Raw genomic sequence first — 8,100 nt, 5'->3', positions numbered from 1 at the left:
AGAGAGAGAGGAGAGGGAGGGGGAGAGAGAGAGAGAGAGAGAGAGAATTTTTTAATGTTTATTGTTTAGTTTTCGGCAGACACAACATCCTTGTCTGCACGCGGCGCTGAGGATCGAACCCGGGCCGCACGCACGCCAGGCGAGCGCGCCACCGCCCGAGCCACATCCCCAGCCCCATAAATAACTTTCTTGTACTGTCTCACACATGAGCTTTTTAGACACCTCCTATCTAAACCATAATAACACACAGAGATAAGGTTTCTTGAGTGGTAACTGTTAAAGGAAGGTACTCAATGGCAGCTATTATTCCAGTTTTTTTGTTTTGTTGTTGTTGTTGTTCCAGGAATGGAACCTAGGGGCACTTTACCTCTGAGCTACATCCCCAGTTCTTTTTCTCATTTTGAGGCAGGGTCTCACTAAGTTGCTTAGGGCCTCACTAAATTGCTGAGGCTGGCCTTGGACCTGCAATCCCAGCCTCCCAGGTCACTGGGATTACAGGAGTGTACCACTGCGCCTGGTGACAGCTATTATTCTTAGTGTGTGATATCACAGCTACCTGCTGGGAGAAAAGTATCAGCTGCAGATTCGTGTAACACTTTTGGTAAGCCTAATCTAACTGTATTTTGTAGACTGTTGCAAGAATTAAATGAAAGTAGAGCATTTAACCCAGTTCTTGGAACACCATACTCTTCTTCCCTAAACTACTCAGAATGTAATTTCTCCTGCAGCTTGCCAAGCGGAGGTGAAGAGAAAGAAAATGTCCAAAGTGACAAAGAACATAAAAGACTATAGACTTAGAGGTGTAGCTCAGTGGTACAGTATGTGCCTGGCATGCACAAGGCCCTGGGTTCAATCCCCAGCACTGGCCCAGGTTGGGTACTGGATAGGATAGTATTTTAGTTTAATAAATAACATTATAGTAGGCAAACGCTTTGACCCAGGAACCACATTCCTAGAAAATTTTCTTAAAGAAGTAATCAGAAGGGCTGGGGTTGTGGCTCAGTGCTAGAGCACTTGCCTAGCATGTGTGAGGCATTGGGTTCAATCCTCGGTACCACATTAAAAAAAAAAAAAAAAGATAAAATAAATGTGTTGTGTCCATCCACAACACAAAATTTGAAAAAAAGAGATAATCAGAAAAGTATAAAAAGATACATACATTAAGGATTTTATCACTACACTATTTATAATAGGAAAAAAAAAACCCAAGGAAACAATCTAGAAGTCTATCAGTAAGAATCCAATTATTATTATTATTTTTGGGGGGCGGGTACTGGCAATTGAACTTAGGGGCACTTGACCACATCCCCAGCCCTATTTTTGTATTTTACTTAGAGAAGGGTCTCACTGAGTTGCTTAGTGTCTTGCCATTGCTGAGGCTGGTTTTGAACTGGCAACCCTCCTGTCTCAGCCTCCTGAGCCATGGGGATTACAGGCATGTGCCACTGCACCTGGCATAATGAAACATTATTATAATACAATTATATGTAGCAACTAAAATTTTCACATATTTATTGACATTAAATTATATTTGAGATGAAAAAGTTACAGTTTGAAATAGATACAATAAAATATTAGTAATCATTTCTAGGCACTAGGAATACTGGAACACACACATACACCTCATTTTAATATTTTTCTTTCTTTTTTTTTGTGTGAGATGCTGGGAATTGAACCCAGGGCTTTGTGCATGCGAGCAAACACCCTATCAACTGAGCTATATTCCCAGCCCTTCTTTAATATTTTTCTATATTTTCTGAAAAACTTTAAATGACTACATTATTTTTGTAAGAAAAAAGCCTAAAGCTAATGTAAAAATTTTAAACCATGGGGCTGGGATTATGGCTCAGCGGTAGGGTGCTCGCCTAGCATGCACGGGAGCCCTGGGTTCGATCCTCAGCATCACATAAAAATAAATGAACGAAATAAAGGTATTGTGTTCAACTACAACTAAAAACATAAATATTTAAAAAAATTTTTTAAGCCAAATTAGAAAATATAGATGCTCCAAGGAGCATGAACCAAGTGAGAGATTATTCAGCATAATGTTAGGAAGTATGAATTCCTGCTTTAGACTCCCAATCCTTTGCTACGTGACCTAAGCCAGAAATGTATCTCAACTTCCTATCTATAGAGAATAAAAGTAATTAAGAGCCAGGTGCAATGGTCTGCATGTACTCCCAACTACTTAGGAGGCCAAGGCAGGACCATCACTTGAGTCTAAGAATTTGAGGCCTGCCTTGGACAATATAGTGAGACCCCAACTCTTAAAAAATAATAACAATTATCCCAAATCTCACAACAGAATAGAGTGCATTAAAAAAAATACTGTACCTGTAAACTAACTGCAAATTAAAATTTAAAAACTTTCCTTCACTGCTTTTATAATTTTTAATCCACTAGCAAATGCAAGTTAAGTTTTATTCAGATAAAAACTCAGCTGAGTGCAGTGGTATAACCTGTAATCCCAGTGACCTGGGAGACTGAGGCTGGAAGATCATGAGTTTGAGGCCAGCCTTAGCAATTAAGTGAGGCCCTAAGCAACTTAGCAAGACTCTGTCTCAAAATAAAAAAGGCTGGGGATGGTAAAGTGCATCTGGGTTCAGTCCCCAGTGCCAAAAGGAAAAAAAAAAGTTAGGATGGTTATGTTGTATGTTTTATCACAATTTTTTTAAATTGGGAAAATAGTACACCTTGAGTAGGCTAAGAAGAATTTTTCAAGTAAACATTTCTATATTGATGGAGAAAAAAATTTCAGAGTAGGTGGTCAGTCTTGACAATAACAGTAATTCAGAGTAAGTCTAAACTGTTCTTACTGGACCATCTTCAGACACAGAACTAAAACCATGTTCTGTGTGATTTCAAAAATCTTTTTAAAAAATATTTTAAATATTTTATTAGCTGTTGGTGGACATTTATTTTATTTATTTTCTTATTTATTCGTGGCACTGAGAATGGAGCCCAGTGCCTTGCACATGCTAGGCAAGTGCTCTACCACTGAGCCACAAAACCAGCCCTAGAAATCTGTTTAAGCTGGGAGTGGTGGTACACACCTGTAATCCCAGTGACTTGGGAGGCTGAGACAGAAGGATTTCAAGTTTGAGGCCAGCCTCAGCAACTTTTCAAATTAAAAAATTTTAAAATTTACAGCAAAAGGATCTCACCTTCTTTCTTTAGACCCAAGTCTAAATATAGACAAAACTGTTAAGGATGGAATTCTAGTAACTCTACTCCCTAATTGAGGGTTCTCAATCCCTAAGGCTCTTTCCTCTCCTCCATTTCAACATGTGTTTAACCCAGGGGTTTAGGTTGAAAAGCTTTTTTGGATGTAATTTTAATGTAAAGATAGTAAAGCAATTTGCAAATGCTGTTTATTTATAAGAGAGTCCTTTACCCACTACTACTTAGTGTGTTCCTAGTTCAAATGTTACCTTCTAACCACAAAGTTCAAGATGGAGTAGGTCTGGCCTCCCCATACTCCCAAAGCAACTCCTGAACATTTACATTTTTTTCATCAGAACTCAATAGAGGGAGAATTCTAAGATTCTAAGTTGTTTCTGACTCCCATATTGAACAATGATGAGAGCAGAGACTTGAGTATTATTTATCTTTATAATCCCAGCAACTGGCATAGTGCTTAGATATGGTAGATAATGAAAAATGACTCCTTGAATACATGAACAGAACATTTTTCTTGGAATAGGAATGTGTAATTTACTAAGGCCCTCCATACTGCACCCACACAGGGAGCCACCTATTAGGCTGGCAATCTACTTTGCCAATGGGTTTCACAGAATCTAAAGCAAAACAAGAATGAGATATACAAGGAACATTTATTAGATGATACCATTAGGGAAGATAATTTGGGTGTCTCCTTTTAAAGCAAAAAATAATGAGTGCTTAAAGGTTAAGAAATCTAACTATCAAAATAAAATATATTTCAAAAAAGTGTGCACAAATTAAGGGAAAAAATCCTGAAAAAAAACTTGATAATCAACCAAGAAAACACCAGAGTGCAAGACACCTAACACATGTAAACTCTTAATTAGCAAATAGATAAATTTGAGTGGAGAAAAATCAGCATGCTGTGTTTAACCAGAAAGACCCAACAACTAGGTGCCTATAACGAACAAGACTACTACTTGATGAAGACCCATTCCCCCCCTTAAAAACTCAATTCTCCAGAGCTGGGGCAGTAGCTCAGTGGTAGAGTGTGCTTGCCTAGCACACGTGAGGCAGTGGGTTCGATCCTTAGCACCACCTAAAAAAAATCAATAAAATATTGTGTTCATCTACAACTACTAATTTTTTTTTTTTTGAGAGAGAGAGAGAGAGAGAGAAAGAAAGAGAGTTTTTTAATATTTATTTTTTAGTTTTTGGCGGACACAACAACAACTTTGTTTGTATGTGGTGCTGAGGATCGAACCCGGGCCGCACGCATGCCAGGCGAGCGCGCTACCGCTTGAGTCACATCCCCAGCCCCTAAAAAATATTTTTTAAAAAATACTATGGAAGTACAAAGAAAAGCCTGTGTGGATAGGTGGGGAAAAAAGTTCCAGAAAGGCCTCCAGGAACAGCTGATGCCTGATCTGAGCAGGAATTCACTAGTAATAGGAAGAGATTCCTGTTGGACCAGAAAGCATAAAGAAAGGCAATAAGTAAGGCACGAAATGGCACGGACTCAAGGAGTCACCTTTGGACAGAGGCCACAGGCTTCCCTGGAGCCATGTGGTATCATAATGGAGTACTAATAGTTCTTAACAGAAACAACTGTGTGTCATCAATCATATACCCACCTAGGATGTAAAGGGGAGCTACACACTGACTTTGATGGTTTTAAGGAACCTGAAGGATGTAGAGTGGCAGTGCAGAAAGTTTTAAAGTCAGCTTAATTCTGACTCCTGATTTCTATTCATGACTGTCCATATGTTGCTCTTTAAACCTTGGACACCTCATCTGCTAGTGGGAATGAACCCCATGAGTTTGGAATTATTACAGGGATAGATCAACTACAACTGGCATTCAACTCATGGAAGTTCCATTACCTATTTTTGGGCAGTACAATTAATTTCAAAGTACTTCTTCCCATTAACGTCTTTACAGATTGGACTCCATTGGTGGGTTCTACAGTTCACTGCCCTGTGTGTACCTGTCAGTTTTTGAACATCTCCTCATTGAGTGCTGTGTCAGGCACTGGTGCCTTGTCTCTCCTTCCGACTCTCACAACTCCTAATTTCCTTTGCACTCTGTCTTTAAATGATAATTTTCTTCTCTCACCCATGCCACAGAAAACCTTTTTTTCTTGCTCATTAAGTTCTACTGAACATACTTTTCAGGGGCTACCAGTATGCCCCACAAAGATCAGCACTAACCCAGGGCCCTTTCATTTACACAGTGGTAAAAAGCCCGTAAGGTCTCAATCAGGCACATTTATTGCATATATAAATATCCTACAAATGAGCCTTCCTATGTATGTGGTATACTGGTGACATTCAGTACTGCCAGATAAGTAATTTCCCCACCAGGCTCTCCTTAGATGTGTGGTATTTAGCCTCAAGGTCACTGTTCTGAGCTTTTCAAAAAGCCAAGGTGAGTCACTAGCTTGGCCAGTGATTGACTTTCTGCTATTGAATCAATTCATGTTTACTGATTGTTTTTTTTTTTTTAGAAAAAGGAAAAAGGTTTATTGCTTTGCTAGCAGACTTCTGTCCTGAAGGCTATGATTCTGCCCATCAGCAGGAACAGGGGGCTTTTAAAGAGTTAACTCAGGTTTAACATAAGTTTTGGGAGGATTTAATTTAAAAATTGAATAAAATATAAAATTACTGGACTTAGCTTCTCTCATCATCACTTTCTTTGGCTTTTTACCATTTACTTAAAATAAACATTTTACACTCATTATTCTTTCCAGTCCAAAAAACAAAACAAAAACCCAGAATCAAAAACATGGAACACTTGATGAATCTGTGTGTCACCCTTGTACAGGGGCTGTGCTAGTTTTCTTTTTACCATCCCAATTTTAGTACTTTTGCTGCTGAAATAGCACTTGGCTTCTTTCTTGAGAAGATAAAACCAAAAGCCTCCCAGAAAAAAAATATTCACAATTAAAACCAATGGAAAGAGGAAAAGCTGCCCCATAGTCAAACAGTGGTTTTCTTGGTTCAAACAGCATTTATTAAGCACATATATATCAAATATTGTGCCAGATGCTTCCCCCCACCCTCTTTAATCCTCAGAACAGCCCTAAGAAGTAATCTTTTTTGTGTGGTGCTGAGGATAGAACCCAGGACCTCCCACATGGTAGGCAAGTGCTCTATGACTGAGCTACATTCCTAACCTGAAAAGTAATCATTTCTGTTTGATAGTGGAAGACACAGAGGCTCACAAAGGTTAAATGATTTATCTGTGGCAACAAGTCTGATTTGAAAGAAGGAAAACTGGCAACCAGGTCTGGCTCAAAATCTAGAGTGTCTTCCACTTGACTAGTTACATCTACTCAAATAGCTGTATTCCTAATCAATAACAATAATAATAGTCACTGCTAATATTTATCTAGCTCTTCTCATGTGGCAAGCACTGTGCTAAGTAATTTATGTGTGTGACCTCATTTAATCCTTCAAATCACCCCATGAGCTAGTTTTATCATGATCTCTATTCTATAGTTAAAGAAAATGACTCTTCTAATAGTTCATGAATGGCTTTGTTCCCAGAGCTGGTAAGGAATAAAGCCAAAGTTTGAATGAGGTCTAATTTCAGAACCCATACTTTTAATCTTATACCAGACTCAACAAGCCAGTCTCAATTCCTTGTTAATTAAATGGGGATACTGCTACTTGTCCCTACCTATCTCACAGAGATACTGGGATTATAAAACAAGGAAAATGTAGAAGCTTTGTGAAAGGAAATTGCTATATAAATCTGAGCACTGCCAAGCTTCACTCAGATCTTCCCCAACTCCAATAATTGCAAAGGGATTTAGCTGACATAATTAGCTCCACGTACCCTCTGAAGTGGGTTGTGAATATTATTATTTCCACTTTTCAAAGATGAAGCACAGGAAAGATGACATCATTTTCCATTCAGTGATAAAACTGGGAATAAAACCCAAGATTTCTAACTCCCACCGCTTATGTTCTTCTTATGGTAAATCCTATTTTTACATTTCAAAGTTAATTGTAAAATAGTAAAGGGCAGAAGTATTACAGTGTCCACTTCAAACAGAGATTAAATACTTACAGAAGTTAAATTTTCTACTGCAGCAACATTAATGTAATCCCTAAGGTATTAATCCTCTATATTCTAGAGAAACTGTCAAAGGAGGGGAAAAAAAAAAAAAAAAACAAAAAAAACACCCAAACCCAAAAAACTCCATTTTCCTAGTATGAGCTTTAGAGTTCTTTAAGTTTCTCAATCAAGTTATTATTAATCAAAGGTTACAAAACTAGGTAGTTATTACCTAGTTTGCCTAGTTTGAACTAGTGATTCTATAAGCTTCCACAAGGAACACAAAATCTCAATATTAAATTGCTCTCTCATAAATTCAGAAAAAAAGGAAACATCAAGTACATTCTCACATCAGGAACATCTAATATAGCTATATATTTTGGGTTCTAAGTTACTCTAACATACCAATCCATAATACTCTGAGCTCAAAAAGTTTCAAAGTGAAGAGAATAATCACTCTCCTACTGCATAGAAGACAAAATAATAGTTTTGTGCTTCTACCTAAGACCCCCCATAGACACTCACAAACCTTAAAGTAAAATTAAAAGTAGTGATGGGGCTAACTTTGTCTTCAATTCTTTGGCTTAGAGAACAAATATTCAGTCTAGTTCCTTCTAATTCTTGTTTTCTAGAACAATACTATGCTCTTTCAATTAGTACTAGTCTAATAATCACATATTTTGAAATTACCACAGGGATCAAGGAGGGAAAACAAGAGAAATTTTCACTCTCAAAACTGATCTAGGGGCTGGGGATGTGGCTCAAGCAGTAGCGCGCTCGCCTGGCATGCATTCGGCCCGGGTTCGATCCTCAGCACCACATAAAAACAAAGATGTTGTGTTCGCCGAAAACTAAAAAATAAATATTAAAAAAAAT

General features: G+C 38.0%; 2 non-coding genes across 2 annotated transcripts; one reads left to right on the top strand and one right to left on the bottom strand.

Moving 5' to 3' along the window:
• Nucleotides 1–797: 797 nt before the first annotated feature.
• On the top strand, nucleotides 798–868 carry Trnaa-ggc. The gene has a single exon. It is a non-coding gene; the product is annotated as a tRNA-Ala (tRNA).
• A 5,072-nt stretch (nucleotides 869–5,940) lies between these two features.
• LOC125616837 lies at nucleotides 5,941–6,046 on the bottom strand. Its single transcript, XR_007347610.1, has one exon. It is a non-coding gene; the product is annotated as a U6 spliceosomal RNA (small nuclear RNA).
• Nucleotides 6,047–8,100: the final 2,054 nt, after the last annotated feature.

The sequence above is a fragment of the Marmota marmota genome, unplaced genomic scaffold (genome assembly GCF_001458135.2).
Source record: "Marmota marmota marmota unplaced genomic scaffold, marMar, whole genome shotgun sequence".
In the NCBI taxonomy this organism is placed as follows: domain Eukaryota; kingdom Metazoa; phylum Chordata; class Mammalia; order Rodentia; family Sciuridae; genus Marmota; species Marmota marmota.
Note: the sequence above shows the minus strand (reverse complement) of the source record. Positions and strands in the feature narration are given on the sequence as shown.